Genomic DNA, 11,417 nt, shown 5'->3' on the forward strand with positions numbered 1-11,417 from the left:
GGCAATATTTTCCGGATGATGTATGGACCCTTCCAATTAGGAGCGAATTTTCCTTTTGCTTCCTGGTGATGAGGGAGAATGCGTCTTAACACGAGTTGTCCCACTTCAAAATTCCTGGGAGGCACCTTCTTGTTGTAAGCGCGGGCCATTCTTTGTTGGTACAACTGCCCGGATGTGCCCTGAGTACAGCACACTCTTTTGTTGTAATGTATGGACCTTTCCAAACCGCGAACCAATTTTCCTTCAATTGTTCCAATTCTTTGTTTTATTTCCTCAAGGTCACCTTCTTTGCATTTCGACTTTTGATTCATGATTTCGAAATCTGACAGCGTTTTGGGGTCTAGGCATGAAGTCCGCAAGCATGTCATGTTATTTAAAGCTGCATTATTAAAACTAAAGAAAAGAAAATGAAGGAGAAAAATAGCAAAATCAGAAAGAAAAATGAACGAAGAAGTTTTGATTTCATTTTTTTTGGAATTTTGAAGATAACAGTGTTCACATTCGGGAATTTAAAGACAAGAAAACTACAGGATACATCCGAGTTACACCCTGGAATAACTCGGGATGCAGAAAAAGTGCCAGGGCTAGTTTACTGGGACTCCCGCCTGATCAGGAATGGCGTAGCCTTCCATTCTGGAGTTTAGCATCTGGTCCCATGTAGAGCACCTCAGCGGCGCTAGTACCTTCCCCCGGCTGAACCATGTGGGTGCCCTCCTCTACATTTGAATATTTCTCAACAGGGAGGTTTTCTAGCAGCTCTCCCAAGATTCCTTTTCCCTTGTATGTGACCCCGTCTGCTGATAATTCCATGGTACCACAGTAGGGTTGGTTATCGGCTTCTGTGGTACGCGTCCAATAACCACTGGCTCATTCAGCCGAGACGACTTAATTGTCCCCCGTACCACATAGGCCTGCTTGGGTAGGTACATTTGTGTTCCTTGTTTCAAATCAGCTTTCTTTTCTGGTTCTGTCTCAGTGATTTTGCTCTTCTCTTGCTTTGGGTCCACCTCGGGCTTTCTTTCTGCATCGGCAATAGCAATTATAGCTTTTAAGGCTGGATCGAATTCTCTGTCCTCGCAGATCATCCGGATTACTGGCCCGTTGTTGTGAGCGGGCAGCGGATTATTGGTCACATTTGGGACATCCTCATCCCTCAACACAATTTTCCCTTGCTCTATTAAGTTCTCCACCGCTTGTTTCAAAGTCCAACAGTCATTTGTATGATGGCCCTCTGCCCCTGAATGGTATGCACACCTGACACCAGCTTTTTAGGCAGGCGATGCCGGGTTTTGTCTGTTCTGAGGAACCGGCTGCAGTAGACCTATTTGGACTAGTTTCGGGAATAGACTGGAGTAAGATTCACCAATTGGGGTAAACTTTGGTCTCCTGGGTGGTTCCCGAGGATGGAAGTTATTTTGTGGAGGATGGGGGTTATAGTAGTTTTGCTGAGGAGGCTGATTTCTTTGAAACGGAGCTTAGTTTCTATTGGCATGTGGCTACGGCCGAGCAAAAGGTTGAGCATTCATGACCGCATACGGTTGAGGAGCATAAGCCATGTCATGATGAGGGTAGTAATGTTGAGGGGTTCTTTCGGAAAACACAAGTCTAGGAGCACGGTATCTTCTTGCCCCTGATGCTTCCATAACTGTTTCTTCTTTCTTATTACCTTCGGCCATTCCTCCAGACCCGCCTTGGATGGCTTGAGAGGTTGCCCTAATGGCCGATTGACTCAAGATTCTTCCTGTCTTCAGACCATTCTCCACCATTTCACCGATCTTAATTGCCTCTGCAAAAGGTTTGCCCATGGCTGACATCATGTTCTGAAAATAGTCCGCTTCCTGGGCCTGGAGAAATACAGTGACCATTTCCACTTCGTCCATTGGAGGTTTCACCCTCGACTCTTGCTCACGCCACTTAATGGCATATTCCCTAAAACTTTCTGAGGGCTTCTTCTTCAAATTCGCCAAAGAGTTCATGTCCGGCGCAATGTCGATGTTGTATTGAAACTGTCTCACAAAATCCCTGGCTAGATCGTCCCAAATGTGCCATCGTGAGACATCTGGTCCATATACCATTCTGAGGCAATGCCTACTAAGCTTTCTCCAAAGTAAGCCATCAACAACTCTTCTTTTCCGCCGGCCCCGCGCAGCTGGTTGCAATATTTTTTGAAGTGGGCAATAGGATCGCCATGCCCGTCATACTTTTCGAACTTTGGCGTTTTGAATCCCATGGGCAGGTGCACGTGAGGGAACATGCACAAATTAGTATAAGAAATACTTTTCTGCCCGCTTAATCCTTGCATATTTTTCAAGCTCTGCTCAAGGCTCCTCATTCTTTTCGCCATCTCATCTTGTTTAGGAGCTTTGGGAGTTTTATCCTGCCCCGGTGTAAGCTCAAATGGTGGTGGCTGAGAGTAATTATATGTGGGATATTGAGGAGGATCCACTGGAAAGACAGGGTTTTGGAAAGTGAAAGCTGAGGGATTAAAGGCGGGCCTTGGCAGTGAGGGTTGTGTTAGAGCAGAGCATGGTGGAGCAGTGAAGATGTTAGGAGCTGCTCCTGGTGGGAACACCTGGGGGCGGACCTCAGAAGGCGTTCCGACGAAGTGAGCGGTCATCGTAGGCTGTCCCAAAGGAGTATGAGGGTGGCTGATGGGGATATTGGAGGTACCCCCGGTTCTAGGGAATAGTTCAGGAAATCCAGGGATGGCGCTTGGAGGCTCTCTTCCATTGGTCCAGGCGTCCCACATCTCCATGAGTTGGAGACGTAGTTTCTGGTTCTCTTCCGCTGTGACAGACTCAGATGCAGGGATCCCCGAGATGGGGCTGTCCTCAAAGATGGGGACTGCGGGCAAATTCATTTTTGTAGACATTTCCACACTTCCTTTCGATCTGGTAAAGTATTGATGTGATGCCAGCTTACCACAACCAACCACCGTTTCTAAAAGCTAGGCTGGAATTGACAGCAACACACGGTTAGTTTGAGACAAGTAACAGATAGGTAATCGCACATTGGGGTGTGATACACCTATACAGTTAAACGGATGTCTACATGTTTGCACTGGTTGCATGCGTCATCCCGGCTTTTCTTTTTCTGTTTTCTCTTCTTTTGATTTCTACTCTTTGTTTTTCTTGCTTTCCTTTCTCTTTCTATTTTTCTCTCATTTTTCTCTCTCTTGTTTTTCATTTTCTGCTTTTCCCTTTCCTTTTGCCATGATTTTTCTCTCGATTCCTTATTGTCTCTTTTTGCGTTTCTTTTCCTCTCTTGTTATTCCTTTATTTCCTCCCCTGTATTTTCTTTTTTTTTTAGGGCTACGGTCGAATCCTATGGAGATTGCCTACGTATCATGACACCGCATGAATCAGACCAAGCGTAGTTCTTGCAAATAAGGTAAATAAACTAACTCTTTTTATTTTTTGAAAGAAATGCTTTTAGAAGGAAAAAGGGAAATATTTTGATTTTGATTTTTCTTTTTAATTTTTGAAAGAAAGACTTCTACCTTTTCGTTTTATTGAAACTTTGGGAATTTTAGAAGTAAAAATTTGTTTGAATTTTCATTTATTTTCTAAACACGAAAGAAAAATATTTTTTTTTGGATTTTGAAAGTTGCCTCTTAATTTTCGGAAGAGGGACTTTTATGAAAATATTTTGGATTTTTGAGCAAAAATATTTTTCGGACTCGATTTTCAAAATTTGTATTTTTTTTATATTTATTATTTATGAAAGAAAGACATCTAAGGAGTATTTTAATGATTTGTTTTGACCTAAAAGGAAACAGTGGCTATTTTTGCAAACTTTTCTTTATCTAGAAAACAAGGACTTGGTTTTGCAGATCCGGCCTTTCAGCACTTCTGGGAGGAAGATTTTAAGGTTGTGTCCACAAACCCTTTTAAAAATGACTCAAGGTGGCTGTTCTTGCAAAAACAGCCTTCCGGCGCCCTTTTGGGGACATTCGGATTATTTTAAAACAAAAATGGCATCACCCGACTTATTTGACAAAAAAAAATTAAAATTTTGGTATTTTTGGCTATTTTTGCAAAAGGGTGGTTGGACCCGATGAGGGTTGCCTACGTATCTCACATCCGGTGAGAATCAAACCAGCATAGTTCGGGCAGATTGGGAATTGATTTGAACTTTGGGATTTTTAAGGTAAAAAAAATATTTTTAGTTTGAGTTTTTCATTTGTTTTCTCTTTTTCTAAAGAAAAAAGAAAATATTTTTGGATTTTGGATGTAACCTCTTAATTTTCGAAAGAGGGATTTCTTTAAGAAAATGTTTTAAATTTTTGAGCTTTTATTATTTACAAAAGTACTTCTAGAGAAAAGCTAAAAATATTTTTTGGACTTTCAATTTTCTAAAATTTTATTGACATTTACAAAAAGACTTCTAAAAATAGAGTATTTTTGGATCTTTGTTTCTGATTTCTTTTTTTTGTTGGATTTTCAAAATGAAGGAAACCCGTATTTTTGGATTTTGATTTTCATTGAATTTTCTTGTTATTTCATGAAAAACATTAGAAAGAAGGAAACCATTTTTTGAGTTTAAAAAACTATTTTCTCTTTTTTTTGAATTTTCTAAAGAAAGATTTTTAATGAAGGAACTAAAAGAAATTTTTTTTTGGATTTTTTTGAAAAGTGGGGCCGGGACCGATGAGGTTTGCCTACGTATCTCACATCCGGTGAGAATCAGACCCGCGTAGTTCGGTCAGATTGGGAATTGAGTATTAAAAACTTCTTTTTGTTGTTTTTGGAATTTTACAAGGACATATTTCTAAAGAAGGAACTAAAAGAAAATATTTTTGGATTTAAGGCAAAAGAAAAAACAGTTTTGATTTTTTGATTTTTTTTTTCTTTGGAATTTTCTAAAAAAAGAAAAGTGCTTTTAAAAGAAGAATTTTTTTTTCTTTTGATTTGAACTTTGGGAATTTTAAAAGTAGAAAAAGAAAATATTTACACACCTACCCCGAAGGATAATGTATAAGGGAGTTTTTCCATTTAAAGTGACATTATTCGAAATGGGATTATTTATTTATTTTATAGAGGCGCCACTTGGGATAGGATTGGCTTTTGGTGTCCCAAGTCACCGGTTTTAACTTGAATCCCAAATCGAGGAAAATTTCGACTTCCCAATTGGAGTCTGCGAACCAGAAATTCTGAATAAGGAATTCTGTTGACCCGAGGGAAGGTGTTAGGCACCCCCGGATCCCGTGGTTCTAGCACGGTCGCTTAAATTATTATAATTGGCTAAAAATCTGATTTTAATACACTTGTTTTCACTTATGCGCCTTTTAACTTTAAACCGCTTTTATTATTCTTTTTAAAGAGATTTGCAACGTCGTGAAAACGCGTCTCGAACCACGTCACATAAATGCACCCGCGGTTTTTGACACATTCGACTTCGTTGGTATTTGAATTTGGGTCACATAAATGTGCACCCGTATTTAAGAAAAATTATTTAAATTACGCGCCTAGAGCAACTACGCCTTTTATTTATGGGATTTGAGATTAAAAAGTGTGAGTCATGAATAATGAAAATTTGCTGTGAAAATGGTGGCTTAGATCGTTAAACTACTAGGCCAAGATATGGAGGTAATTGGCGTCAATGCACCAGCAAGCCGTGGGACCAATCTATACAGAGAAAAGATGTGAACACAAACATTAGATCAAACCTCCACCACATCAGCAGAAGAGTAAATGCGTTCGAGAAGATGGCATGTGAAGAAATTTCTTCAGACATTACAATCCATGTCACGTTGGGTGCACACGAACCAAAGGCCTCACAAATTCGTTTTGCTCTCCAAGTTCTCTTTCCCAACACGTTATTTTACAAATCACGGCCAATGAAATGAAAATTAATTCATCTAAATCATTATCACAAACCTAAAGTAACTTAAACAGATTATGAACCATACTACTCATATTTTTAACATGTAACTTTGAGATAAAACGAGATGATTACGTGAGTAAGCTGTTTGATAGCTAAAACAATAAGGAAGCTCACCAACTAAATAAAACAAATTGTAAGAAAACATATTTTATTCACATAAATTTCACAAAGAACAGAAGCATGCAAACATAGATATAGAATTATACCAAAGTGAAAGAAAATAACCTCAAAGTGAACCTTCACACAAGTGGGATGAGCTACTGTTGACCGGACCAGCAATCGGAAGCCTCGAACGGAACATGACGACTCCGCTGAACCTCGCCTTCACTCAACGGGCTTGAATCGGCACCTCGGATCTGCTAACGGAAAGCTCGTCGGCTCGAGTCGCAAGTGACCAGCAGCTGCTCGTTCACTCACCTCTGTTTCCACCGGAACTCTAGAACGAGGTTTCGCTTGAATTTAAGATGGCTTCAAGTGGTTTACACGAGGTGTTTTTCTGGTGATTTTGGGGCTGATTTGTGATGGTTTAATGGTGAAGCAATGGAGTTTCTTTCATTGATGGATGCAATAGGCTATGGAGGATTTACATGGTGTTGAAACTTTGTGTTTTGGCGCTTGGGAAAGGAAGAAGATAGCTGAAAACAAGTGAAGCTTTTTTTTTTATTCTTTTTTTGATGAATTTGGTTGATTCTTCGTGAGGAAGAAGATAGCTCTGTTTTTTGTGTGATTCCCAGCCCCTTCGTTCCCCAGATCTGTCCCTTGGGTTTTTTTTTTTTTTCCTTTTTCCCCTTGTGCCTAATATCGATATAGTGAGTCTTGGAGAGAAAGGCACAAATCATGTGGCCCCCACCTTAAAAGAAAATGCCAAAAATTAAAATTGTGACCAAAAGGAATCAATTCTGTTATGGGTGGAAGGACTACACGTGACTTTGAGAGGATATGGAGGAAAATCAATTTAGGAGGTGGGACCCACTATAGAATAAGAAATTAAGGACAAAATTATGGGGGCCACGTAAGGGGATCTAATTCTCTTTCCACCTTCTTTTCTTTCTTCTTTGATTCTTTTTTTTTCCACGTTTTTTTTCCTCTTCCTTTTTTAATTTTCTTTTGTAATTAGAACTAAAATTAAAGCTAGTATTAAAGATGCAAATGTTTTTTTTTTTGTGGTTTTTAATTTTATCAAATAAACCTACTAAAAATGAAATAAAGTTTAAAATATGTACATTAAACTTAAAATTATTTACATACTAAAAGTGTTGAAAAATTCCAAGTATGGTCAAAAATTAGGTGCTCACAGTTAATAAATTAGATATTATATTGTCTACATGTGTACACTAGCCCATTTTACCGTTCTGATTTGTATTGTGACAAGAGAATGTGATATTTCTTTTGGGTTGGTAATTTGTTGGCTTGTGATGCTCTAACCAAGAATAAGTGTTTGGACGGAAGTGTTCAATTCTTTGAAAAAGTTGAAATGATGAATGTGCTATACCATATACGTTTAGCAATTTACCATCTCCTACTCCAACTAGTTTAAAATTCTTGTACTCCAAACGCCCTCATATCCATAATCCATGACCTTTCGCAAATAGCCCGAACTTTTGAACATCCGTAGTTTGTTTTAGTTGAGTAAAGCCCTTTGGAATAATTTGAGGCGTGCCATGACAAATAAAATCCCAAAACTCATGGCCCTCACTTAATTAATTAAAATTCTTAGAATTCGAGGCGTGCCATTTAGAAAATTTCCATGGCCCTCTCAAAGTTAACAACGCGTAGTTGCTTTAGGTGCGTTATTTTAATAATATTACCTTCTTAAACTCGGGTGCGCATTTCATGTGACCCAAATCCAAATCCTAAAACGTTGAATAGAGTGTGTTTCGGATCCGGGTGCATTTCATGTGACGTGATCCAAAAACATGTTTTAAACAACGTTCAATCTTCCTTAAAAATCAATTAAAAGCGATAAATAATTTAAAATTGCACTATAGGATGAACATTTTTTTTAAAATCAGATAATAGGCCAATTATAATAATTTAAGCGACCGTGCTAGAACCACGGGATCCGGGGGTGCCTAACACCTTCCCTCGGGTCAACAGAATTCCGTATTCAGAATTTCTGGTTCGCAGACTCCAATGGGGAAGTCGAATTTTTTCTCGATTTGGGATTCAAATTAAATCGGTGACTTGGGACACCAAAAGCCAATCCTTTCCCAAGTGGCGACTCTAAAAATAAATAAATAATCCCATTTCGAATAATGTCACTTTAAATGGAAAAACTCCCTTATACATTATCCTTCGGAGTAGGTGTGTAAAAAAGGAGGTGTGACAATGAGTGGTTGCGCCCTTTCGATATTATCACCCCCTAAATTTGGCAAAGGCGTATTTGCGGTAAAACCAGTCGATCAGCGGTGCAGTCGACGGTTCTGTGCCTTCCCCTCTTGAGTTGTCCGCTCAAGGGTACCGGTCTAACACCCCATAGAAACCTTACTCTGTTCAATTGTGCATGCATCACTGTCGAACCTAGTCGAGTCAGTTATGTTGTCCACATAATGACTGTTTAAGATAGCCTTGTCCAAGGTCCACTGGGTTTCCTTGGAACCCAAACGGACGCTACCACGTTCTATGCATTTATTTGGAGAACTAAATGCTTCTTATGCTAATTGTTGATATTAAATAGTCGAGTCTGGTGGGGGCAAGGGTCTAACCCTTTGTTTTGCAGAAAATGAGGCATGAGTTCCCCAACTTCGGTATGGTTAGCACGCCCTCACTCTTGCTGACCTGGTGGAGGAATCTCCCATCAAGTGACCAAATCAATGAATGGAAAGAGAGGGTCACCAAGGCTAGCGAAAAGCTGGAATATCTGGAATACAGTCTGCTGGAATTGGAAGAAAAAGTAAGAAAAAGAGTCACCGACTGCCAGAACGCTGAGGGAAACGAAGGAGAACGCCTGGCAAAGGCATTTTTACTGGAGAACCTGCGTGAACTGGAGGATTTGATCAACGAGAGCATTCAACCTGGGGAAGGTCCTTCTGGGACCAAGTAGTTAGGAGTCTTTTCTTTTCTGTTGCTTTAAAATGTAATAAGGCCAAAGGCCATTAGTGACATTTTATTTTTCTGCTATTTTTTAGTGTCGTTTTGGGATTCGTCTTATTTTTATCAATAAAATGAGGCATTTAGCATTATAAGTTCTCCAAATCAACTTGTCGCTAGGCCTACCTTGGGCACAACGAGGCACCCAAATTAGGACACGATTTATATTCTTGCACTATGTGTTTAAATATCGCAACGTTTTCTCCTGATAATCTTTACTAATTTGTTACCTTTTTGTTTTACTTTTTGTTTTATTCCCCTTCCCCAAAGGTTAGTCCGTTGCACTCTGGCATCATCATACTCTACAAGATCCAAGGGCCCTCCACCTCTTCCTCCTCCAAGTCCTATCAGAAACAAGAACAAAGGAAAAATGGAAGACTTGGGTAACATCAGGAAGGAGAATTCGGTTGAAAGGGTGGAGACTTCCCAAGGTATTCAGGTTTCCAAGGAAAGTGTCTCCCAGCTTGAACAAAAGTTATTGAAATTTCAGGAAGAACTAGACCAAGTCCGGAATTTGGCTAGCTTGTCATTTTCCCTCACTACCCCTGATGTCAACTTTCCCAACACTCAAAACCCCGCACCCCCACAAAACATCCCGAAACCACAAAATCAACCCGCTCCCCATCACCACTGCAACACATGCCACACCTCAAGTAACACCCCATTACTCATCCCCGAACCACTAAAATGATCATTCTTACCCTCATCACAATAATCCCATTTATGTGGAAACTATGCTGCATCCCACGCAACCCATGTCAAGCACACCTGAGTCTGATGACAAAGACTCTCTTATCAAGAACCTGGCCGCAGAGCTCAAGAAACTTACTAGCCGAGTACAGGGTGTTGAAGGAAACAAAGGTATCGAGGGGATGAATTATGAGGACCTTTGCATCCAGCCAGATGTTGAACTTCCGGAGGGGTACAAACCTCCCAAGTTCGAAATGTTTGATGGCACAGGAGATCCCAGAGTCCACTTGAGGACATACTACGATAAGTTGGTCGGAGTCGGGAGAGATGAAAAGATCCGCATGAAGCTCTTTATGAGAAGTCTGAAAGGGGATGCTCTATCTTGGTACATTAGCCAAGACCCCAAGAATTGGACAAATTGGGTAGGTATGGCGTCCGATTTCATGGACAGATTCAGATTCAATACAGAGAATGCGCTAGATGTATTCTACATCCAGAATTTAAAGAAGAGACCCACGGAGACATTCCGCGAGTATGCTACTCGTTGGAGATCTGAAGCTGCTAAGGTCAGGCCAGCCTTAGAAGAAGAACAGATGAACAGGTTTTTCGTCCGAGCTCAGGACCCACAGTACTACGAGAGGTTGATGTTGATCGAAGGACAGAAATTTTCCGACATCATCAAACTAGGGGAAAGGATCGAGGAAGGTATCAAAAGTGGTATGGTCACTAATTTCGAAGCATTGCAAGCCACCAATAAGGCTCTGCAGTCCGGTGGTACACCCAAGAAAAGGGACGTAAGTTCCGTAATGGTTGCACAGAGAACCAAATCACCAGTCAAATATCAGACCTACCCGACATCTCCACTTACATATCAACCTACCGCACCTTCCTACCAAGCTCCACCACCTGCCTATCAATCACCTCCACCTCCCACATACCAACCCACTTCACCCAAATATTCCCAACCCGCACCTGTCTACCAAGCCTATAATACTCAACCCTCTCACTATCAATCCCCTCCCACTCGCCAAAACTTCCCTAGACCTCGACCAAACTTCGACCGCAGACCTCCCAAACAATACACCGCTATTGCCGAACCAATCGACCAGCTGTATGAAAGGCTTAAAGCCGCTGGTTACGTCACCCCTATCCCTGCCATAACTCCAGAAACCTTCCCAATGGATCAACCCGAACAAAACCTGTGCATACCATTCCGGCATGAAGGGGCATACCGTTGACGAGTGCCGCTCGCTGAAGGATAAGATCCAAGCTTTAATTGACAATAAGATCATCGTGGAGAAGGAGCCTGCTCCTAATGTTCGCAACAACCCTCTGCCTGACCACAAGGGTGGAGGCGTTCACATGATCGATATAGAAGATGATTGGGCCCCAAAGGGTCGATTGGATTGATTGCCGAAGGTGACGAGCCGAAAAAACCAACAGTCACACTTAATCCGATTGTTGTCCAGATCCAGCCTTCTGGAGACACTGAAGTGAACATGTCCATACCACTTGAGTTCGAGGCACCTTCTTCTGCAAAGGCGCCAAGACCGATTGAGGTCGAGTTTGGATCCCCAAAGGCACCTGTACCATTTGAAGTTGCTGTGTTACCTCCAAAAGCAAGGGTACCCATTCCTGTGGCTATGTCAACCATAGCACCATTCCATACGAAGGCCATTCCTTGGGACTACACAGCCGAGGCAAGAAGGAAAGGGAAAACCAAATCTGGAGAAGCAATTGCAGCACAGGGT

At 41.1% G+C, this 11,417-nt stretch overlaps 1 long non-coding RNA gene across 2 annotated transcripts in view; it reads right to left on the reverse strand.

Moving 5' to 3' along the window:
* The window catches only part of LOC109220813, an 11,792-nt gene extending 5,102 nt beyond the window's left edge, over positions 1 to 6,690 (reverse strand). For both annotated transcript variants that reach the window (XR_002067154.1, XR_002067153.1), the window contains exon 1: positions 6,112 to 6,690. This is a non-coding gene — a long non-coding RNA (uncharacterized LOC109220813). The remainder of the gene's footprint in view (positions 1 to 6,111) is intronic.
* Between the last annotated feature and the right edge of the window lie 4,727 nt (positions 6,691 to 11,417).

This window comes from Nicotiana attenuata, unplaced genomic scaffold (genome assembly GCF_001879085.1).
Source record: "Nicotiana attenuata strain UT unplaced genomic scaffold, NIATTr2, whole genome shotgun sequence".
In the NCBI taxonomy this organism is placed as follows: domain Eukaryota; kingdom Viridiplantae; phylum Streptophyta; class Magnoliopsida; order Solanales; family Solanaceae; genus Nicotiana; species Nicotiana attenuata.